Source organism: Rhinolophus ferrumequinum, chromosome 10 (genome assembly GCF_004115265.2).
Source record: "Rhinolophus ferrumequinum isolate MPI-CBG mRhiFer1 chromosome 10, mRhiFer1_v1.p, whole genome shotgun sequence".
NCBI classification, from domain to species: Eukaryota; Metazoa; Chordata; class Mammalia; order Chiroptera; family Rhinolophidae; genus Rhinolophus; species Rhinolophus ferrumequinum.
The window spans coordinates 61,980,933-62,005,612 of NC_046293.1; the positions used below are offsets into that span (position 1 = coordinate 61,980,933).

Below are 24,680 nucleotides of genomic sequence, written 5' to 3' on the forward strand. Positions count from 1 at the left end.
GGAGTTGGGGAGAGAGGAAGTGGCTGGATGAAGCCAAAAAGGCAGGTAGGAGCTGGTTATGGAAGATTGTGCTGAGAAGAATCCCAAATAATTTATGGAGTGGCACTGTCCTCCAGGAGGTGGAGCATAACTCCCCACTCCTTAAGTGGGCTGTGCATAGTGATTTCCTTTCATAGAATTCAGTATGGAAAGGGGGAGAAAAGAGTAACTTTATAATGAAGAGACTTGACAGACATGACCTCATCTAGGTGATCAAAGTCAACAGTGATAAGTTATGTTGATAGTATGTACCCTTGACATGATGTGATGAGAATGACACTTTGCCTCTGCGTCCTTCTCCTGAAAACCCACAACCCCTGTCTAATCATGAGAAAACTATCAGAAAAACCCAATTGAGGGACATTCTATAAAATACCTGACCAGTAATCCTTAAAACTGTCAGGCCACCAAAAACAACGGAAGTCTGAGAAACTGTCACAGCCAAGAGGAGCCTAAGGACTCATGACAACTAAATGTAATGTGGTATCCTGGATGGGATCCTGGGACAAGGACATCAGATAAAAACTAAGGAAATCTAAATAAACTATTAATAATAATGTATTAATGTTTGTTCAGTAATTGTGACAAATATACTCATGTAAAATGTTAATAATAAGGTGAATGAGTATGGGCTATATGGGAACTCTCTATACTATCGTTTCCATTTTTCTGTAAGTCTAAAGTTATTCTCAAAATAAAGTTTATTTTAAAAATAAAAGGTAAAGGCAGATGCATTTAAATACACTTAGCTGCTGACATTTGAAAATCAGAAGATTTCTCATGAAACTTTGAATTTCTAGGTTCTCAAGGCCTTTTCTGGATTCTCATGGCTTTTTCAAGGAAAATTTAGAGATCTGGCAATATTCCCTCCTTACAAGGAGATGTGTGTCAGTAGCCGTGGGAGTTGGGCCTGCCATTCAAACAGTGTTAGACTTCTCATTTACAATACTCTTCTACCCAGCATTCTTCACTCATCTACTTGAATTGCTGGACTTTCGTAGACTTCTGAGTTTGCTAATCGTGACCTGGAGGAGAGGTAATGGAATACACAGGGGGAAGGTGCTTGAGGGGGCGGAAGCTAACCCTCATCATGGAAGTGCAGTGATGTGGGAACAAGGGCAAAACCTGCTGTAGAGGGGAATCTTGTCGGTACCCTTTCTGCTGCCACTGTGCCTCGTGTGGTCTCAGTCAGAACAGTCTTGGTGACTTCAGTTGTTGGGACTGAGGCAGGGGCACATCAGCTGCACCCTGGACTGTGTTTGGAGAAGGAGGGGGCAGCCCCCCCACCCCCAAGCACACTGGCACGGAAAGGGAGCCACTAGATAGTGAAAAGAGCAAGTTGCCAAGCACTATTTTTAATGAAGTCCTGTTTCTATAAAACAGTGTGTGTGTGTGTGTGTGTGTGCACGCGCGCGTGCGCACATGGTGTGTGTTTTATATACATATAAAACTGTGCATAGAAAATGTCTGAAAGGTTACATACCAAAATAGTTCCAGGAGTTATCTATGGGGAGTGGGATTGGAACTAGGGCCTGGAACAAATATTTTCTGATTTTTTAAAAATATGAGCAAACGGAACATTTGAAATTTTTGCTCCCCAGCTTATGTTGTCAGTTTGGCTCAAATAAACTTTTATAAAAAATTTTTTAAAAATGAGCAGACATTTTTGTAACTAAAAACCATTTTTAAAAAGAGAGAAAGGTCGTTTCTTTTCTGCTTCAGTCAGTTTCTCCTGAAGTAGTCAACTGTCACAACCCTAAGCCAGCTCCTCTGGCTGTGCTGTGTGCATGCTTTATCAATGAAGAACTGTACATCACAACACATGACAGACAGCTCATTACTGAAGCACAGCACAGCTTGAGCATTTCTCATCATCCCATGCAAGACTCTTGCTCTACTTTCCTCACATGATGGCATTGCCAAGCAACCTAGCATAGCTTGTCTTCCACAAGCCATTTCCATTATTTTCTGTTCATCCATGCTGTTGCATCCCTATGACATTTAACAGCTATATTTTTTTATAACAGGGAAAAAAAGAAAGCAATTTTATTGCCCAATATTAGAGGGATGGAAAAAAATTAGAATACCTTCATAGGGTAAAATATTATTGAACTATTAAAATTAATGTTCTAACATATGTATTCAACCACAAAACTATCATTGCAACAAGATAATGTACATAGACCATCATTCCCAAAAGTTGAATAAATCATATACTTTAAATATGTACAGTTTATTGTATGTTTACTGTATTACACTGAATTTGTTTAAAATTTTTTAAGAAATAAAAAGAATTGATATTTTATTAGGACACAAAAAGTGCTATCCATAAAAGAAAAAAATTGGTAAATTGGACTATATTAAAATGAAGAACTTTTTTAAATTCTTTTTTTACTTTTATTTTATTTTTCAATTAGAATTGACATTCAACATTTTTTTATAAAGAACTTCTTTTATTAAAAGATAGCATTGAGAGTGAAAAGACAAACCATAGAGTGGGAGATGATACCTGGATATGCGTATAGGACTCTTATTCAGAATATATAAAGAAATTCTACAAATCCATAAGAAAAAGTAACTCAGAATACAAATGTGTCCTTTCAATAGTAATAACCACATACTTCGTGTGAAAGCACTTTGTAGCTGTGAAAGCCCTACCAGTAGCTGGTATTTTTTGAGTTCCCATCTCAGTGATCTGAGTAGCTAAGGCTTAAATTAAGACCTGGGTATGGAGCTGCTCACTCACCTGGAAATCTGAGGCTGTCCTCAGGACGCAAGAGTGGGAGGGTTTTCTTCCTGTGATGACTGATTTCTGAAGTCTCCAGAGTATTATGAACCTTCCTGCCTCGATTCTTCTCTCTGACTTACTTGCTCATCTGAGTTCTAGTCCTTCTCCCATTCCTACATCCAGAAAGTTATCACAGACAAGAAGACATCCTAGAACACCTGAAGAAATGGCAGATTCCATCATGAACAGAAATACTATATGAAGGAACTTAATTCAGAATAAGCCTTTAAAAAGCAGCAAGATGATTTTGACATGTAGCATTGAAGAGGCCATTTTGCCTGGACCAGGAGCAGGCACCTCATTCTTCCCCGTCCTTTGGCGGGGTTGTTTGGGCGTCAGTAGGGATGTGACTGCTACCGCCACAAAGTAACCATCACTCCTTCCTTCCCTGAGTCTTTCTCTGTCTGATGAGGCTGAGGGATGGCAAAGGGCTGGGGGGTGGGGGTGGGGGGTGAAGACATCTAGTTTGTATATCACCTGGTAAAAGAAAATCTGAAAATGTGATCGTTTGTAAACATTCTAGAAAAACCAATGAGGTGTTTGGCAATCTTTCCAAGCAAAAACACCAATGATACATATGAGATATATAATACGTATGCACCAAAGATATATATACATACATATATAGTGTGTGGATACAAGAAACAACATTAAAAGATAAATGATATCTTGAGGAGGAAGTGTTGGGTTAAAATCCTTAATGTAAGGCAATTCTTCCCAAAATTTTAAAAAGGAGATGAATATCTCCTTTTCTATGAATAGAAACATAGATAAAACTCTAGGTAATTGACATACATATACAAATAAATTAAAAACTATGGTCAGTTAGCATTGTAAAAGAGATCCAACTTCACTGGTAATCACAGAAATACAAAGAAAAACAATAAGATATTCTCTTTTACCTTTTATTAGGGCAAAGATGAAAATGATTCTCAGCATTTGCTGTTGGTGAGTGTAGGAATTGGTACGATCTTTCTAGAAAGTGATATAGTATAATGTATTAACATTTCAGAGAGGCATACTTTTAACAAGAATTTTTACTTTTGATAATTTATGAAATAGTTAAATATGCGTAAAACATATATGAACAAGAGTGTTCTTGACAAACTTTACAATATTGAGAATTAGAAACAATGATCATCAAATTGAACAAGTGAGCATAAAGTGGAATGTCACGCTGCAAGTTAAAATGCTGTCTAATGGAATTTGTTAACATAAAAAGAAGTCCTCATTATTTTAAATAAAAAAGAGGTACAAAACAGCATGGATGATCGTGGTATAATCAACAGTATAATTACAGTATGGTTTAAAATATGTCTATGTATGTTAACATATTTGGTGTATATGTTAACACATTTGGTGTATATGTGGTTATGAGGTTGGACAGTTAAGTTCACAAACTCATCCTAGAAAAAGTGCTGCATACCTCATTGCTGAATATCACTACAGTCACCTTCGAAGTCCTCCCTTTGGGTGGCTATGCACTGATGCCAGCGCCTAGTCTACCCTTCAAAGCAATTTTGGAACTCTTTTTCTGTAATGGCCATCAGAGCTATCGTCATATTTCCCTTGATGTCCTGAATGTCATCAAAATCTCTTCCTTTCTATATTTCCTTTATCTTCGGGTAAAGAAAGAAGTCATTGGGGGCAAAATCAAGTGAGTAGGGAAGGTGTTTCAATACAGTTATTTGTTTACTGGCTAAAAACTCCCTTGCAGACAGTGCCGTGTGAGCTGGTGCATTGTCGAGATGCAAGAGCCATGAATTGCTGGTGAAAAGTTCAGGTCGTTTTCATCTAACTTTTTCATGCAGCCTTTTCAGCACTTCCAAATAGTCAACTTGGTTAACTGTTTGTCCAGTTAGTACAAATTCATAATGACTAATCCCTCTGCTATCAAAAAAAGTTAGCAACATCATTGCAACAAAGTTCGCGAACTTAATTGTCACGTCGGATATGTGAACAGTGATTAACTATAGATGGTTAAGTTACTCCAGATATTCACTATCATCATTATATCACTTGGTTGTATTATCTAAATCTTTTATAAATAAACACATATTAATAAGAAAAAATAATAAAGCTATTTCCCTTTGAAAATATATTTATTGGGTTTTTTTATTTCAAGCAAAGAGATTGAATCACAATGTCATGTATCCCCAAGAATGATGATTGTTTTGGAGTCTGCAAGAGCATTATGAAAGGTTGGCTATCAACAAGCTTGATAAAATCAAGTTTTACAAGAACCTCTCTCATTTTTGCAAGAATACCAAGGAATTGCCTGCTGTTTGGAACCTTGTTTACAATATATTTACCGTCTCCACAAAATTTCTCCCTCTCTTTAGGCTTTTAGTCCCACTTGAGAGGCAACATAGACTAATGGAAAGAATGCAGATTGTGGAATCAAAATAGCTCCCTCCCCACCCCCCGTCAGTTGAGTACATGTATTTGAGGACACTTTGATTAACTGCTTCAATTCAGATTCAATTTAAGGAATACTTCTGGCTTTCAAGTGCCTGAAACACAATTGGTACTTTATGAGTATCTGTTACATATACATTGAAAGATTTGATGCAATATTTGGATATCCAAATGGCTGTGGTTGGTTCCTTCATATAAGTTACTTAGCCTCTTCCAAGTTACCACAGGCCATCTGCAAAAATTTCCTCTTAACTCAAACTGTTCTGAATGCCTGAATGCCTTAGACATTTCTCACTAATTTGTATGGAGCCATAGAACTTAGTCCCAGGAGGAAATTTTGCTTTGCCCTTTGGATATTGCGATACAAACTTGACCATCAATGGACAATGGGGCCGAGGTCTAGCTTCATCCTCTGTGCTACCTTACCTGTATCAACTACAATTTCAGGGAGCTTAAAAACTCTTCCCATACACAACAACAACAACAAAAAGAAATCTTTATAATTTAAAAACTAGTATCAAGGATTTTATAAGATATATTGTTGGAAGTTGCCGTATTGATAACTGATAACCACAATAAGAGTCGAATCCTTCTATCTTGCACTCATTCTTAAGAATACTCAAGTGTCCTGGGCATTATTCCCTGGACCATCTCAACATGACACGTTTTCTTTCCACTCATGAGAATAATCAAAATCAAATCATGTCAGATTATGTGACTGACTTTATTTAGGTAAAATACTGAATAACATTTGTGCCCATAGTAACCTTAAAAAATGTGCACTCGTAAGTTTTTAAAAGGACACATTCAAAATTTTAAGGGAGATCAGCTAGTTGTGAAGGTAAACCCTATTGAGGGGGCGATACCTTGCAGAGTTAACACAAAATAGGAAGTTAATTTTATGCAGACAAATCTCAATTTTGTTATTTCCAAGTTGATTTGGATCTCAGAGACTATTTCAGGCTAAGCAAACTCAAACAACTGGGATAAACCGAAATTATCATTTATTAATCTCCATTATGGGGAATATATTTCTGAAGGCTAGAATGCAAAAGTCAGCATGATAAGAAAGACATCCCTTTCCTAGTAAGAAGGAATGTGCAGAATTCAATTAGTAATCAGAAGATTGGTGAACATTGATCATGGATGAGAGTATTGGATGGCCTGAGTTACTTCATCTTAGCCAGTGAATCTCAATGGCCACCCACTAGGAGGCATTTTAGAAATTTGTGGGGATGCTTTTGGTTGTTACAATAATTAAAGGGTGCTTTGGGCTCTTACAGGGTATAAGCCAGGAATGGTACAGACAAGACCATAGATAAATTCTCCCGCAGTCTACACATCTTTTGATTACCCCACTGGCGATTCACGTAGATGAAAACCCATTTACAATTATCTGAACCTAGAAACCTAGCTCCGTTTTATACATAAACATACAGTTTTTAATATACACTGACTTTTCCAGAAATGCAACTACTGGGAATAGTAAGATACTGTGAAAAGTAAGATTGTACTTGGTTTTGTTTGGATCTTTACCAAGAATTATTCACATTTTGGAAAAATCACATCACACCTCTGCTTTTTTCATTCCCCTGTACTTTTTATACCTAATAGCTTCTGATCTTCTTACTTCCCTTGAAACCAAACTTTTTCATTAAAGTAGATGCAAGCATCTGATTACTTTAGTAGGTCTACAATAGTTGTGCTCAGCCATTTTCATTTTGAATACTTATTATTTTATAGTTGACTTTTTGCTCCCCTTATATATGTTAGAGCATTATACTTATTATTTTAAAATGATATGTGTTAGAGTAGATAATTTTATCTCTGAGTTCTATTTGAGGATAGTAAAGGGGGAATAACAGAACATCTATTATAAAAAAGGCAGCTTTGGGTCAGTCTTTAAAGGTTATATACTAGGTGATTCCCTGCATGTGATATTCGAGAAAATCACTGTAGAACAGGGAACACATCAATGGTTGCCAGAAGCCAGGGATTCCCGAGAAGATTTCATTACAAAGGGGTAGCAAGAGCAAATTTGGGGAGGGGCAGTGTTAGCTGTTCTGAATCTTGATTGTGGTGGTGATTACATGACTGCATGCATTTGTCAAACCTCGTAGACATGCACACCAAAAAGAGAGAGAATTTTACTGTATGTAAATTTTAAAATGTTTAAAAACAAGGGGGAAAAAACACAAATAAAACACAAAAAATAAGACAACCAAAATGTTAGTGTTGGGTCTCAGTGTTGAGAACCACTGATCTAGGCCATAGAAACCCTTGATGATATTCCTGCCCCCACAGTATAATTCACATCTCGGCTGACTCATCCTTCTTATCCTTCTCCTGTGAATACATCAGACATGTAGAGACAAAAACTCCTTTTTATAGAATTCATGACAATAAATGAACTATATCTCAATCAAAGCCAGAAAGTTATTGGCAGTTAGGATTAAAACCTAGCCACTTACGTCTACTGATTTTTTTTACTACGCCATACTTTCTTAATAGTTTTGTGCTAAAATGGAAGAATTCTGTGAATTCTTAAGTTTTTCCATTCGTTGCCAGCACTACACCTCTAAAGTAAAATAAAATAAAATACCAATATTCATATTATACTGCCACCTGTGTCTACTAAAAAAGCAAAAAAAAAAAATTGTTTTCTTAATAACATCACCATTCACATTCCTAGAAGAAAAGTGTACTGTAATGTCACTTCCATTGACAGAAAATGTGTCTCTGATGTTTTTTTATAAGGTGTTTACAATAGGTCAGTGTTTTGGCAAGGGTGTTAAAGGCTTTTTGCCATTTACAGTATTTATTCTGCAGCCTTCTGAATGTACTTTGGGAAATTTTGACATGTAAGAATTTTTAGTTCTCTTACTGTAGGCAATTAAAATGGTTAAGGGAGAAACATTCACTAATAAATGCCTTAATTTGGGTAATATACAGAAAATAGGTATCAAAATGATGAATTGTTAGCACTTTAAATTTTCTGGCCTAACAGCTATTCAACCAAGTAAGTTACTTAAATAAGTAGCAAGAATATAACATTTAATCATTCATTGGTATCTATGCTAAGAATCTGTAATTCAAATCCAGATGCCGGCTTTCTAAAAGAAGAATCAAATAAATGTCATTTTGATTAGTTGCTTCACAAGTGAATTCAAATGATTTAAAAATAAAAAACAAAATCTACTTATATTGACTGTAAGCTGAACCATAGATTTGAAGGCAAGATAAAGAAGATATTGATACCCAAACTGTACATTCTATCATCTGTGGCACACAACCAAGCTTCAAATGGTACTTCCATTTTAGTTACTCATAACTGGGTTTGCAATCATCCTGTCCACCATCAATTCAAAATTGGTAGTTTCTGTGACAGATCTAGGAGAGGTGGGCATGGAGGTGGAGGTATAGGTGAAATAAAATTGGTCATGAGTAGATAATTATTGAAACTGAAACTTGCTCTGCTAGCTATGATGGAGTAACCAGTACTGGACTTGTCCTCCCATTGCAAACAACTAGAAAATTGGACAAAACGTAAAAAGCATCTATTTTAAGATGTTAGAAAAAAGGAAATGTAAGTTTGTAAATCCTAAAAGAAAGGAAACAAATTATTTAAGCCCCATGATCACTCTGGCTTTGTTTTTCTGAAGATGCTTTCCTGACTATAAATCTAAGTAGATCAAGGTAGTCTCTGAGGAGACAGAGACCAGGGAGACTGAGGCACATGTAATTGGTGGATCTAAGCACTTAGAAGAGAGATTATGTAAAAAAAGAATTTCAAAAGCTCAATAAGTCTTCATAGAAATCCCCTTGAGCCTGTTTCTCAATACTAAGCTGAAAATTCATAGGGGGAACTTCACAAGGCTGGTTAAAGAATTACTGGGAAACTGTAAGCTGAAAAACTTCCCAGAGCTCACACAGAGCTAGGAGACATTTGAGTTTCAACCAATCAAAGTGAAGAGACCTCGTTGAACACCCAAGGCACTTGGTAGAGATCCCAGAAGAATAACCTTTTAATGGTAGGGTGAAATTAGCTCTAGAGTAAAGAACACCCTAGATCTGCCCCTAACAAAGCTTAAAAACAAGATTCAAAAGGATCAAGCTAATATGTAAGTCACTCCCTTCAAAAGCAAGATTCAGCACTCTAAAGAAAACAATCTTTAATCGAGATATTTAAAACATAAAATTCATAATGCCCAGCATCCCATAAAAAATGACTAGGCATATGAAGAAGCAGAAAAAAGGTAATAGATTAGAAGGCAAATAAGTCAATAGAAAAAGATCAAGAAATGACAGAAATGCTGGAATTTCAAGCACCTACTTTAAATACTCATATGGTGCAAGCCATAGAAATCATTTTTCTCATATAGATATTTTTTCTCATATATATATATATATATATATATATATATATATATATATATATATATAGAGAGAGAGAGAGAGAGAGAGAGGTTAAGTGGCTCATCCAAGGTAAAATATCCAGTAATCAGGATTGAAACCTAGATCATCTGTGATACCTGTATTTCTTAATGTGTTGATGATAAAAGTATCCTGGGTTAAGCAGAGGATAGTGTTGCCATTTCAGAGGAAGATACCAGCTCACAGAAGTGCCTTGTTCAGCCTTGCTTATAAATGTGGGTCAACCCAGGACACTGGTCTCTTCATTATATCACACTGTAATAGAAACTGAAATACCTTGTGTTAAGAAATTGTACATTTAGTTAATACAATTAATATAACTGTATTAGTGAATATAATACTCTGTTTTGAGGAACTATAAGTTTAGGGAGATGTGTAATTATAGCCAACAATTATATGGCATTTACCTGGTGACAGGCACTCTTCAAGCATTCCACATGTGTTAGAGTATATAACTCATATAATCTTTATGATGCTCCTAATAATAATAGTCATTATTATTATCCCCACTTTATAGTCAAGGTCATACAGCTAGTAAATGGGATTTTAAACCTAGTAGCCTGGCTACAGAGTGTGTGCTATTAATCACTCTGCAATGTAAGGAAAGCACCCCTACTTTACATTCTGACTTCACCCACACATTTGAGGATTGACTATATGCCAGGCTATTCTAAGTCCTTTACATATGTTTGCTTATTTAATCCTTACAAAGTCTTGGTGAAGTGGGTACTCTCGCCCACATTTTACAAATATGTAACTAAGACTCACAAAAGTTAAATTACTCATATAAGATGTAATGGAGCAAATAAGTGGTAGAGGCAAGATTTGACCCTATATATTCCACATTCTCTTTTCAGAATATATAGTGCATCTATAAATATGCATATACAAATACAACACATAGAATCTAAGTTCTCATTGTGCTTACATGTTAAGACAAAAGACAAACATATAAACTTCTGATTTGAAAAAAAATATGACAAAGGTGATTGGAACCGTGTTTTCCCCTTGACCTTAAGGGCAACGATGATATCCTATTTTTGTTTATATCCCCAACAATAAGCACAGTGATGGCGAGTGAAAAAGTAAATGTCCATTTCAATGAATAGGGATACACTGCTTAAATCATGAATATTGAATATGATGGACTCCTAAAATTGAGGTTTCATGCTTTGAGTGTGATGGAACAACGGAAGTTACCCTAAGTATAAGGGATAGTGTGGCAGTTGGCAGTTAGTTAGCATCACGAATAAATTAGCTGTAGACATTCAAAATAGTTCCTGGGATTCAGTAAGTCTGAAGGAAAATAGGCTATGAAGATGAGGAATTTTGTCACAGAAATTGCTCTTTGGGCTACAGAGAATATTATCATAGTAAACACGATAGTTTAATAGTCTGTGGTTGATTTAAAAAAGAAAGGAGATGATGCAATTATCCTTAACAAAAGGTAATGTCAACTGGAGAGAGTGTCTGGAAAATATCTCTTACAGAAGAGTAAGAGCAGTGTGCCTAGACACTGGACCACACTGGGCAGGAGGCAGGAGGCTAGGATGGGGTGGTAAGAGCTGCGGTAGGCAGAATAATGGCCCCAGAGATGTCCACCTCCTGATCTCCAGAACCCATGGATACGTGACTTTATATGGCCAAGAAACTTTGCTGATGTGATTAAGAATCTTGACATGGTGAGATTATCCTGGATTATCCATTTGGTCCCAATGTGACCACGAGGATCCTTATAAATGAAAGGGGGAGGCAAGAAGTTCAGAGTTAGAGAAGGAGATATGACAACAGAAGCAGAAATTACAGTGATGAGCTTTTAAGGCAGAGGAAAGGACCACAGGCCAAGGAATGCAGGCAGCCTCTAGAAGGTGGAAGAGGCCAAGGAGACGTTCTCCTTTAGAGCCTCAGATGGTACACAGTATTGCCTACACCTTGAATTTAATCCAGTGAGACCAATTTTAGACTTCTGAATCCCAGATCTGTAAGATAATAAATTTGTGTTGTTTTAAGCCACAAATTATGAGGCAATTTATGACAGCAGTGATAGGAAACTGATACAGAAGCAAAGTTATGAATCATCATCATGGTCCAAAGAAATAATTTTTAAACAGGAAAAGGCTAACCAAGTAAAAGAAAACATCGCAAAGAATAATATTAATAAATTTGGCAATATAAAATTTCCATATATCCAAAATAAAAGACGAATGACAAAGTGTGAAAAATGTCTGCGACAAATATGGCAGAGCGAGAAGAAATCATCTTAGTGTTTAAAAGGAGCTCTATCAAATTAGAAAAAAAATCCCAGTGGAAAAGCAAAGGAGAAAAATAGATAATACCTAGGAAGAATGTAAATGCTGATAAGCATGTTTCTGAAAATCATCTCATTTTAAATGTAGAAATGCAAATTCAGATAAGATTGAGATACCATTGTTAATTTACGAAACCAGAACAGACTTTAAAAAAACAACAACTCATATTCAAAGTTACCAGGAATTCCACCAGACTTTTAGCCACTGCTGGCAAAAGTGTTTATATATGAGTTTTAAATGAAAAACAGCTTCCTAATATGTATTAAAGGTATAAAATGTTTATATCTTTGATCCGGTGATTTTATGTTTAGAGATTGAGCTGGTTATTCTCCAAGTCTTGCCTCTCCAAATCATGTTCCACCTCTCTCCGTCCTACACTGTGTCCTCCATGGATTAGATCCCCGGGCTCCCTTGCTCTCTAGCTTCTAGTTGGGTTAGGCCAATGAAGGCACTGAAAGGAGAAGAGAGAGCAGAAGAAGAAAAATTTGGGGACATTTACTTCCTGCCACCTGTTCCCTCCCGGCTTCCATGGTTTTATGAGTGGCTTTGTTCTGTGAAGCCGGTGGTTTTCCGCATATTGGAATCATCTGGGTGCTTTGTTTCTGAATCAGTAGGATGGGGTAGGGCCTGAGAATTTGTATTTCTAAAAGGTTGCCAGGTGTTGCTGATGCTGCTGGTGGAAGGGCCACCGTTTGAGAAGAACAGCTGTCAGGCCACAGTTCCCAGTGAGGCAGCCCTAATTGTTCATCTGAGGCTTTCTCTGTACTTTGCTACACTGTTCCCTCACTCCACCTCACCTTCTCCTTCAGGTCTAGGAGTGATAAGGGCATGTTTGCCAGTCCCTGAGTCCTTTATCATTCCTTGTTAATTTCCTTAACCCTGCCCACACCTCTTGTAATCAGTCCCTTCAGACAAGTCTCTCGAATTAAAGGCTTTGATTATGATTAGTCAGTTTCCTGCTAAACTCCTGGCTGATGTAGGGATTTATCCCAGGGAAATGATCAAAGATACAGACACAGACTTAAGTGTACAAATATTCTTTGCAGTATAATTTACAATAGCAAAAACATTAGAAACAAGGTAAGTGTTCCACAGTGGGGAGGAAATGGAATATTACGCAGTCATGAATGACTAACTGCATACCTATATTGACTAACCTAGATACAATGCGTGTTCGAGTTAGAATAAAATTTGAAAAAAGAACAAAAATCCATAGTTAGCGAATGTTCCCAAGTTTGTAATTATGTGTGGATGTGCTTGGTACAAGGTTCAAATTCAGATGAAAACTGGAAAGAGAGAGTAGTTTAAGTAACAATGACTACATGCAGTTTATTGAAGGAGGATTTGATTTGCCAGTATATTTGTATTTTTCTGACTTAGTGTTTTGAACCAGAGGTGTAATTCCAATTAAAATTTTTCTTCCTTTATTTCCAGTGGATTTTACTAGTCCCACCACATTTAATATTATATAAATATAAATTATGATATTTAATTAATTTAAATTTTATTATATTTAATTAATTAAATGTGTTTAGATACAAAGGCATAGGAATTATATTCTAACAATGGAATTAATTCTTCACGTCACAACCTGTTTCTGTACAAGTCCTTTTAGACACAAGGATTCAGACAAATTTAATCCACAAATATACTGAATGCCTGCCCTCAAGAAAGTCATAGTCTCGGAGCGCACACAAGATACAAATAAAAATGCAATGTGAAATAGTTGAAAGAATGCAACTTGGAATTTAAACACCAGAATTTGAGTCTGGGCTTTGTCACAACCACAATTAAGCAGCCCATGAAATGTTTTGCAGGGTATGTAGTAGAACATAAATTATAAAGCGCAATTATGTAATCAAGGAATCACGAAGAGCTTTTTCATCAGTCTGAATGCTCTGTGGCATGCATAGCAAGTATGTGTTTACCAAGTTGGAGTTAACATTAGTCTTTCCTTCTAACTCTTCCCCACTTCAGAACAGACGTGTGCATTGTTCTCCCTGCATATGCATAATTACAAAAATTTGGGGGCTGATTGAGAATGAAAATTCAAAAACCAGAGCTGGTAGTTAAAACAGAGATGGCATTATTCTTAGAGGGGAAAAAGGGTATCTTATCCCTGACTCTTAATTAAGGTAGGTTTCCATAAAGAAAGCTGGAAAGGCTGCTTAGGAATGTAGCCTATGGAAAATCAGCAATAACTGCAACATTTGAATGAGCCAGAAATAAAATCATTTAAAAAATTATACGGTAGAAAGAAAGACAACCCAATAATGGACCAGCGGCATCAAGCTGATAAAGACCATGGCATCCAAATGAAATCTGAATGTAGGATAAAACTGGAACATTGAATTAAGGGATATAAGCAAATAAGATGTGATGAAATTTCCAATTCTGACATTTCCGTCTCTGATCACAGTATCCCTTTCTTTCCTTCCTACTTATCTTAACTGTTTATCCAATAATAAATTCAATTCTTTACTTTTTCCATTTTCTTTCAGAATATCTACCTGCCGCAATGTCACTTACCTTCCTACCCAGTATGACTCTATGAACAGCTTGTCCGTAGTGCTTTGTTTTAAACACTAGACTGGACTCTCCCATAAGCATATGAACTCGTGCCATAGCCTGTTTGCCAGACTTCAAGCGCAGGAAATCCCTAACATGTATTGTCTTTGCTCATACTCTGAAGCTGCCAAAACCAGTTGCAGGATTACAGAACTAATCTCATCTTCTGCCTAAAATGGTGAAAAGACAATTAAAAACAAAAACAAAACAAACAAACAAAAAACTCTTCCAAATTTTCTCCTAATTAGCCAGGAAAATATATAATATTAAGTGAAGAAAGTCTTCTATGAATATATAGTAAAATAAAAGATATAGTCAGATACTGTTAAGAAATAAAATAATCCTGCCTGTCTGTCTGCAAAGTAGGATTGAAATATGAGCACCTTGTTCTTGCTCATTACTTGTAACTAAAGTCATTCGCATTCCACCCATTCTGAGCTACCCAAGCCATCTATCGTCAGGTAGGAATGACATTTTAGTATCCAAGGACTCCAAAACTAGACTGTCCTCCCAAACAAATGGCCTCAAGTCCTACTTCACAGCCCCAACATATTAATCAAAACTTAAATTCAAGAAAACACAAGTGGTGGCTGAAGGGATTGGAGCAATCAGTAGTAAGTTAAATATAGAGAAATAAATTGAATGTACATAGCGAATAAATTTGAAATAAAGATACTTGAAACAGATGATTTATACTACTTAACACAAAGACAATGATGCCGTTTATGACTACAGTCTAAACGAAAAAGAAAAAAGAAAAAACGAACACAGGAGAGGAGAGAAAGGAGAAGCTTCACCAAACGAACAAAGCCTAGGATTTCACATTCTTCATAAAAGGGAGGAAAGTTCTTCTGTTGCTCTCAATTTTAATAATTAGGTGGCTAAGTCTAAAAATGGTTTAATGAACACAGGACACTTTCCTTCTTAATTATTGCAGAGAATAAGAGCAAACTAATTGTCCATATCTAAAAGGAAGAAAGGGATTAAAACCCAGCAAGTATAAAATACGACATTTTATTTCTGTAATGATTAAAATGGTCATTTACCTCTTTTTCTGCCCAGTATCCCTGCATTTTCGTTAGAAGAGCAGCCTAACTCCGCATTCCCCCTCTAACCATAGACTTCAAATGGACATGACATCATTTGACATGATCTTCCTTACCTGGTCTAGGTTATCTAGAAGTGGATGTTTGGCTTAAATTGGGTCAATCCTAGAAGCTTATCATCCCCCACGCACTCACCACCCAGCCCTGGAAACTGGTCTGGCACATAGGCACATAGATATCTGGCACAAACGATGAATATTGTACTCCTTCTCCAGGGTTTGTTCAAAAGGACATACATGAAAGCATTTTTTCACCTTCAGGATAAAACTGGGAAGATGTGTGGAGTGGTGTGTGTGGACAAAAGTAGTCAGAAGCAGAGGGAGGCAGAGCAAGAGAATCTCGGTAGTATCAAGTCTCTGGCTCAGAGGGTCTCTAGCTGCACTCTTGCCTCCTGGTTGTACGAGCCATTGAATTTCCATTTTGCTAAGTGAAGATGAATTTCTACATCTTGCAACCAAATACATAAATGCAAGAATTACAATTGCAAATGTAAATGAACTTAATTCTGTTAGTAAAAAGTCAATGACTCAGATGGGAACGGAAAATAAAATCGGGTTATTTAAAAGAAAGACATCTGAAATAAACGAGTAGAGTAAAATAATTTGCAAATATAAACCACACAGATATATAAGACATACATTTCAAAGCTGAAATCTTTAAATAGAAAAAGTGTCGTTTCTTTGTGTTGATAAATAGAAAAGACACAGCAGGACGGATGTAGCTGCTCAGTGACGTCTTCAGGGAATGTTTATGTTTCTGTCTCATCATTCTTGGCATGTGGCTCTCATTTTGATTACAAGATGGACGCTTCAACTTCAGATGTCACTTCTGTGTTTCCGGCAGGAATAAGAAAAGAGAGAAAAGGTGGCATTTAAATTAAGAAAACAAAACTTTCCAGGAATCACTGGCCGACTTCTGGTTTTCATCTCATTGGTAAGAAGTGTATAACATAGCCCTCCCTAATTGCAAGGGAGGCTGAGAATTTATAAGCAGGGCACACTGCCACCCCAAGATCATAATCTGTTACAAGAAAAATGAGGAAAGGAAAATTGCACAGACAACATGCAGTAGCTGGCACATCTATCAAAGGTCATGTAAACTGGCTACTCTCATACCTCTATAGCAGAATTACAAGTTATTTGGACAAATCCTGATGGAAAGTACTCTGGCAGTGTGTATCCTACACAATCTTCACATCCTTCGATCTAGTTGTTCATTGGGGTATACGTCTTCTACATTCCTCTGATTTTCACAGGAAAGATTTTTCCGGAACATCCTGTTTCTTTGCACAGCTCCTCAAACTTCCCAAGGAAGACAGAGTAAGTTCTCTGCTTACTGAGTTCAGGGTAAGAAATGGACATGCATAGTTCAGTTGTCCTTTTTTCCCTCACTGGAGCCATCTCTTTACAGAAAACACTGCAAAGTGTTTGGTTGGCTCCACTATTCCAGAGGTTGTTTTTATAGAATTAGGACCATTGTGAGGAGGCTTTGGGTATCCAGATGTGTCTCTGATGGATGGGTAAGTATGCCTAGTTCAGTGTTTCTGGCTGCCATACATATAAGCCACTTCCTCCAAACCAGCTTTTTTTTTTTTTTTTTTTAAATAAGAGGGTTTATTAGTAGCTTTCCCTATAACTGTGGATTTGTAAGTACTGGGGGTGCCAAAAAAATGTATACAAGGGGACACTTTGGTCAACGTTGCTCAGCAGTAGTTCACCGTAATCACAAGTGTCTGGACGCTGATGGTAACCACTTTGAGTACCTCTTGTCATTGCAGAAGTCAAATGTGACTTATATTCATCTTTTGTTATCAGTATATATTGAGTATTATTATTTTAATACAGTTTTCCTTTATTAAAATGTGTATACTTTTGGGGGGCACCCTCTGTATCTGTCTATTTCTAGCAGTTTAAAAATACGTTTTGAAGCTATATTGTTAGATTGTAAAGGTTCATAACTATAAATACCTTCATAGGCACTTGTTTTTTTTGCATTCTCTTTCCTCCTTCCAATAACTAGAGGGCATACTATACCCCTTCGACACTTTCTAATACGCGTTAAACTTCTACTTGACTAATCAACAGCTGGAGTGAAGCAGCGTTCTCTGAAAATGACATTGAACTTTGGTGCTCTTTCCTTATCCCTTCTATGACCCCCCTCTTCACCACTTGACATCTTGAAATCATCTGGGATTCTACTTCTAAAAATTAATTTTTCACATTGTGTATTAATAATTGGTTAGTCATAATGATCACTTTTGCAGGTTCCTTGATTGTGCTGATTCAATGAGCTAAAGCATGGAAAGCGTTTGGCGTGATGCTAGTCATTTAGCAGCGATCATAAGGATGATGAGGGCTATCACTATTATTCTCATTCAGCCCAGAGCCTTTCTCTCTCCACAAGCTTTTGGAGATCTTATCCTCAGCTCTCACTATCACTACTACCTGGCTGATTTGCAAACCTGTCACCTATCTGGGCGCTGCTCCTGGGCTCCCTTGTTTTATTTTCAATTTCTATGACAGATCACCACCTAAGTATTCCCCCAGAATATCAAGCTCAACACATCCAAATTAAACTATCTCCTAATTTCCCAGTTTCTCTTAATGTTACAAGCATTGTCGCCATTCCCTAATCTGGAAACTTTGGAGACCTCTTTGCTGCTCCTCTTATGTTGCCCATATGCTGTGGCAAAATCTTTGAGCCCAGTGCCTGTGTAATGTATCTGCGCAGCCAATATTCGTTTTCCTTCCCCTCCTTTACCTTTAATATACATTTCTAAGCCCTGTAAAAACTTTTTGAAATGCCACTTCTATTTACTTTCCTCTTTATGACTCCCTCCTCCCAATGTGTTACTTTTCACCCAGTATTGAATTATCCTCCTAGTTTCCCTCCTTATTTTCCGATTCCTTCCTTCTTCTGCTATCCTTACAGGGTAATCTTCCTCAAACATTGTGGCAACCATGCATCTGCTATATACTATTTGACAGGCTCTTTGCTTTGGACAAAAGTCTAAACCCCTCAGCCCGCCACTCCACTCCAGGCTTTCTACTGACAGCGGTCTAACTGCCCCTTTAAGAACACTATGGACCAGTCAGCTTGGCACACTGGTTCCTCCCTGAAAACCCCAAACACTTTTCTAAACTCTTTGGTTTTGTAGTGCTAAAGACTAACTGGAACTTTCAGCAAACACCATCAGTCAGGAGGGTCTATGGGAGGAGCAGGATCTTATTATGGAATTTCTCACTTTCTACATAATCGTGAGAATTCTACACATGAGAACCCTATAGGAAGAGCTCTATGTTTATAACAGCTCTATGGTTCTAACGTCCCCTTTCCTTTTCTTCCTTTTCCCTTCTATAAATACCCCTCCATCTTGGCACGCAGGCCAGACTGTGCATGTAGCTTGCCATGTCTGCACGCAGTGGGCTGCAACCTTTTCTTTTTCCCCTGAATAAATCCTTTTTGATGACAAACCACCTACCTTAGTTGATTTTTCAATCAATAATCCTTAATACTGCTTCTGCCTAGAAAGCCTTCTTGAACTATCTCTGCCTGTCAAAATAGTACCTCTCCTTCCAGGACCTTGTCAAAAAACCTTGATTCACACACCGGATATGGCTTGTCCTTTCTTTCAGCCACTGTATAGCATTTTATACGCCTCTAGGAGTGTTAAAAATATTTTTACTTTAAGTTAAAGATTTTCAGGATTTATTATCTTGACCTTTTACCAGATTACAAGGTGTTTAAACGGCTTTACCCTATTCATCTTTTAGTTTTCTATAGGCATTAGTACAGTATATTTCACAGAGTTAGTCCTCAATAAATATTTGTTGAATTTAATAAAGATTGTATCATTTAAGACAAAGAAAAAAATTATACTGAAAACATGACTAACGTAACTTGACTATCTAAAATACGGATTTGTTCAGGTTCAAAAGGCCATGTTCTCTATATGAATCCTTGTTTATAGAATGAATTAGCTAAATATGTCTCTGAATAACACAAGAGAAGGCAAGCATCATTTTTATGGTAGTAGACCTGAAGGAAACATATGCTTTGCAAGAAAACCAGACCATAGAAACAGCTGTGGCTTATGACTAGAGGGTTTCCTGAATATTTGATGAAGTGTCAGAGGTTGCCCTTTGCACACAGCTTGTTTAGAAATATTAGAAATAATTGGCTCTCCATGTTGCTTTTGTTAATAAGAGATCATAATAATAGTTTTCAACCATTACACTATACAGCCTGAGTAGATGTAAGAAAATAATGGAACGTAAGTCTGGGAATGCAGACTGCAGCTTAATTCTAGAGTGTTTTGAATGCTGGTATTGGGATTTTATTTAGTAAGCAGTCCACTGAAACTTGTTTTTGTTGTTTGTTTTTGATCCTGTGAGCACCAGTATAGAGACATGCTTCAGAAAATTAACTACAGAACAGAAAGTAGGTTGGATTGGAAGGAGAACCTAGAGGTAAGGGCTTTACTTAGCTGGTCTGGTTATAATAGAGTAAATAAAAAGGTCAAATGAACTAAAGTGGCAGAAGTAATGGTGAGAAAGGAAATGATGCTGATGTAAAAGCTCTTACAAAGGACTTAGCAATTGACCTGCAAATGATTATGACAGACAGGGTTAGGAGAAACCCAAAATAGTTCCTATATTTTTGACTCAGAGAGAGGAGAGAGACAGTAATACTATTTAGAGGGGGTGGGTGGGGGGAGGAGAGAGTGGGAGAAAGAGAGAGAGAGAGAGAGAGAGAGAGAGAGACCAAAGACACTAATAGTCACTAATATCTGGTCAATTCAAGTCAACTAGATACCTCGTTTTGCATAGCAAATGGAAAAATTTTAAAGGATTGATGTAGATGATGTTGGATCTGCCGGCAGTTTCTGGGTGCGGGCCGGATCGTGTCTTATGAAGACGAAGAATGGACACACGAACCAGGGAGAAGCAAAAAAGTTATAAAGGAAGATAGTTTATTGAAAGAAAAGGGTCAGAGCTCCTGAACAGAGGGGTCCTGAATGGGGGTGCCCAGTGACTGAGGCAAAAGCTCTTACTTTTATACCTTCCCTTGCCGGCTTGGGGAAGGCTCCAGCCTTCTAATGGAATTCGTCTATCAGGTTTGTCCTGTTTGCCCATCCTGAAGGGATTAATGAACCAACCCATTTCTATCTATCATATCTGCTCCTTTGTCCGGCCAAAAGGGATTTGAGATAATTTATTAACCTCAAGGCACATTCTCATATCTTTATCGTGGAGTAAAGGAGACATTCCAGAGCCTGGAGTTTCAGCATATGGCTGTTTTTTTTGTTTATTCCACCAGGGACCTCCCTGTCTACCTAGCAACATACTAACTAACCTGTCTCAGATGTATCATCTCCAGGGTTGTTTCCTTCCTTTCTTTTTTTTGGGACATCTTTTATTCAAAGAGCAGTCTGATCACACATAGTCCAAGAACATTCAAATAATAAAAGAAACAGATGCGAACGATTGGTCTTCAAACATTATAGCCATTGATGTCACATTTGCTTATGATCTCGCCGACATAAAACAGCATCCACACCTCAGTGGCCACTAAACCATTCAGCAGAGCTTCCTTAACTGTGAGCTGTTTGAAGCTACCAGTTTGAGCACTATTGGCTATTTTTTTCAAGCTCTGAATAGCTGTAGGGATCTCAGGGATTGGAGGAACCAGCTCACCTCGGCATAGTGCTAAAATGTGGCCAATGGAGGCTTTAAGTCGCAGCAGTGTTTATCAGCGCCGGGGCCTTCACCACGAGGTTATGGACAAGTTTGGCCATGGTTCTAGGATGGAAAGTCCATGGCCTTGAACGGCCAGCCGAGTCCCCAGTGTTTTCAGTGAAGGAAAAAAAAAAGATATGATTATACGTTCCTTGCAGGGGGCAGGGACATGGGGTATAAATTGGGGATTTGTTTTACGATCAGAGGTACATACAGTATATAGTTTGAGTTTTTATAGTTTAGTTTTATTGATGTACATAATTTACATATAATAACATATACCTTTTTAAGTGTACTGTTAGGTGAGTTTTGACAAAAGTGTACCCATGTAACTACTATTCCATTCAAAGTAAAGACAAATGTTCACTCATGTCTCTTTGCTGTCATTCTCTCCCCACCTCCCATCAAAGGCAAACATCATTCTGCTGTCTGTCACTGTGGATTAATTTTTCTTGTTTTAAAATGTCAAATAAAGGAAGCATATACTGTGGACTCTTTCACATATAGCTTTTTAACTAAAAAAAAAAAAGGTTTTGAAATGTCTCCAGATTGATATGTATTACTAGTTCATTCCTTATTATTACTGAGTAGTTCCAATGCAGTTTCACTTTTAGTAGTTATACAAAATTTTTTTAATATATTCACCTGTTGATAGATTGTTTCTAGTTTTTGTCCATTAAGAATAAAGTTATTAACGTTCATAGTTAAATCTTTGTGTGGATATGTTTCAGTTCCCCTGAGCAAATACCAAGTCGAACTGCTAAATTATACGTGTTAACGTAAAAATAAAAAGGCCTTTCAAAGTGAGAGGCAAACAAGCCTTTATTTGAGATCAATAGGAATAGCTATTTGGGAATCATTAATTCAGGCAGAAGCTCAAATAATATTCCAATTAGGAGACAAAGACAATGGGTGCTTAATGAGAAAGGGAAGGGGAGCAATTACATCAGTACCCGGAATGCATTTCTATCGGTACAGATAACATAGCATAGTAATATTAATTCTAAATAATGTTCTTAATTTCCAGTCCAGTAGTCATAATAACTGCTTTCTTGTTATGGTTGCAAACAGTTTTTGGGGAAACAACGTTGCTTAGGCCCAGTCCAAAGGTTATTTTTCCTTGATTTTTTACATCCCAAGGTTTGAGGCATGCAAGGCAGATCCTCTGCATGGCAGCTCCGCCTCTATGTTAAAGTGGCTCTGGTTATATTATTGTTTATATATGGGAAGTGTATATTGGGGTTTATGTATGGTATGTGTATTGTAAGAAGCTGCCAAATTGTAAACAAGATGGGCGTACCATTTTACATTCCCACCAGCAATGTATGAAAGTACTGGCTGCTCCACATCCTGGGCAAACTTGGTAGGCTCACCCTTTTGAATTATAGCGATGCTAGCAGGTGTGTTGTAGTATTTCACTGGGTTTTAGTTTGCACTTCTCTAATAACTTGTGATGTTGAGCATGCTGTCGTGTGCTTATTGGCTGTTTGTATATCTTCTTTTGAGAGGTGTCTGTTTAAATACTTTGTGCATTTTTTATTTGGGTTGTTTGCCTTATTGAATTATGACCATTGGAGATACAAGTTCTTTATCAGATACACATATTATGAATATTTTCTCCCAGTTTGTGGTTTACCTTTTCATTTTATTAAATTAAATATCAACTATAATTATATATATATATATATATATATATATATATATATATATATATATATATATATGGTCACAGGATGTGGAGTACAGCACAGGGAATAGAGTCAATGGTATTGTAACAGCTATATATGATGTCAGAGGGGTAGTAGATTGGGGGAGGGAGTTATCACTTTGTAGGGGTATAAATGTATAATCATTATGCTGTTTTGTAAAACTGAAGCTAATATAAAAAAATTAAAATTAAAAAAATTAGAAGTTTTTAGTTTTAATGACATTGAATTTATCACTTTTTTAAAAAAATGACCAGAATTTTAGGAACTCCAGCTTAAAATGCAAGCCTCAGCTTCAATTTGCTACCTGGTTGTTATTCACCTGGGATGCTTGAAAACTGCAGAATCGGGCTAGAATCTATGCAAATCTTATAAAAGTCAATGAATGTGACAGTTACCTTTGTTTATATTAATAGCTATCACTTTGTGGGTGTATACTCTGCAATAAACAGAGTGGAAATACTTTGTATATAATATTTCATTTAATTTTGACAAAAAGCCCTACTGAAGAGGAAACTTGGATTAAGAATAACAAAATAAGTAGGCTATAAGTTTAAATATCATCAGTGGCAAAACTAGAGAATCTGCCTGACTCCAAAGCTCTTTGAATCTTAAAAAACTATGCAGTATCCTAAGAAATCTTTGTATATGTCAAAGTCATGAAGATTTTTCTGTTTTCTTTAGAAGTATTTTATTTTAGGTTTTATGTTTGTAAAATGTAATCCATTCAAGTTCATTTATATGTATGGTATGAGGAAGAATTGAAATTTATACTCCCCTCCTCCCAGATATCTAGTTGTTCTGTCATCATTTATTAAAAAAGGCTATCCTTTTCCCCCATTGAATTACCTGGACGCCTTTGTGGAGAATCAATTGAGCATATATGTGTGGGTGTATTTCTGGAACCACTGTTTTGTTCCATTGATCTATATCTTTATTCTTATACTGATATCACACTGTATTGATTATTATAATTTTAGAACATGTCTTTGTGATATTGTGATTCATATTAAGAAATAGATATTTGGTCTTCATCCCCATTTCTGGCACAGAGCTCCTAAAACCCTCGGAATTTCTTAAGTGTAGAGAATGATACAGGTGTCTTTTGTTATGTTAATGATGTGACATTGGAATGCCCTTATGTGGCCTAACGATGGGGGCTGGTCACCAGAGGAACAAAGCATGTGATTAGACAGTTGGAATTTTCAGTCCCTCCTGGAGGGAAGAAGGCCTGGAGACTGAATCAATCAACAATGATTTAATCAATCATGCCTGTGCAACAAAGTCTCCATAAAAGCCCCAAAGGATGGAATTTGGAGACCTTCCAGGTTGTTGAACACCTGGAGGTGCTGGGAGAGTTGGCTGCCTGGAGAAGGCATAGAAGCTCTGCACCCCTTCCCATGTACCTTTACCAGTGTGTCCCTTCTATCTCGCTGTCCCCAAGTTCTATCCTTTTATAATACACCAGTGATCTAGGAAGTAAAGATTTTGAGTTCTGTGAACCACTCCAGAAAATGAATCAAACCACATGGAGAACCTCTGATCTATAGCCAGTTAGTCAGAAGGACGGGGGT

The 24,680-nt window shown here is 37.0% G+C and overlaps 1 pseudogene; it reads right to left on the bottom strand.

Moving 5' to 3' along the window:
- Positions 1 to 21,155: 21,155 nt before the first annotated feature.
- LOC117029400 (ATP synthase subunit g, mitochondrial-like) lies at positions 21,156 to 21,459 on the bottom strand (annotated as a pseudogene).
- Positions 21,460 to 24,680: the final 3,221 nt, after the last annotated feature.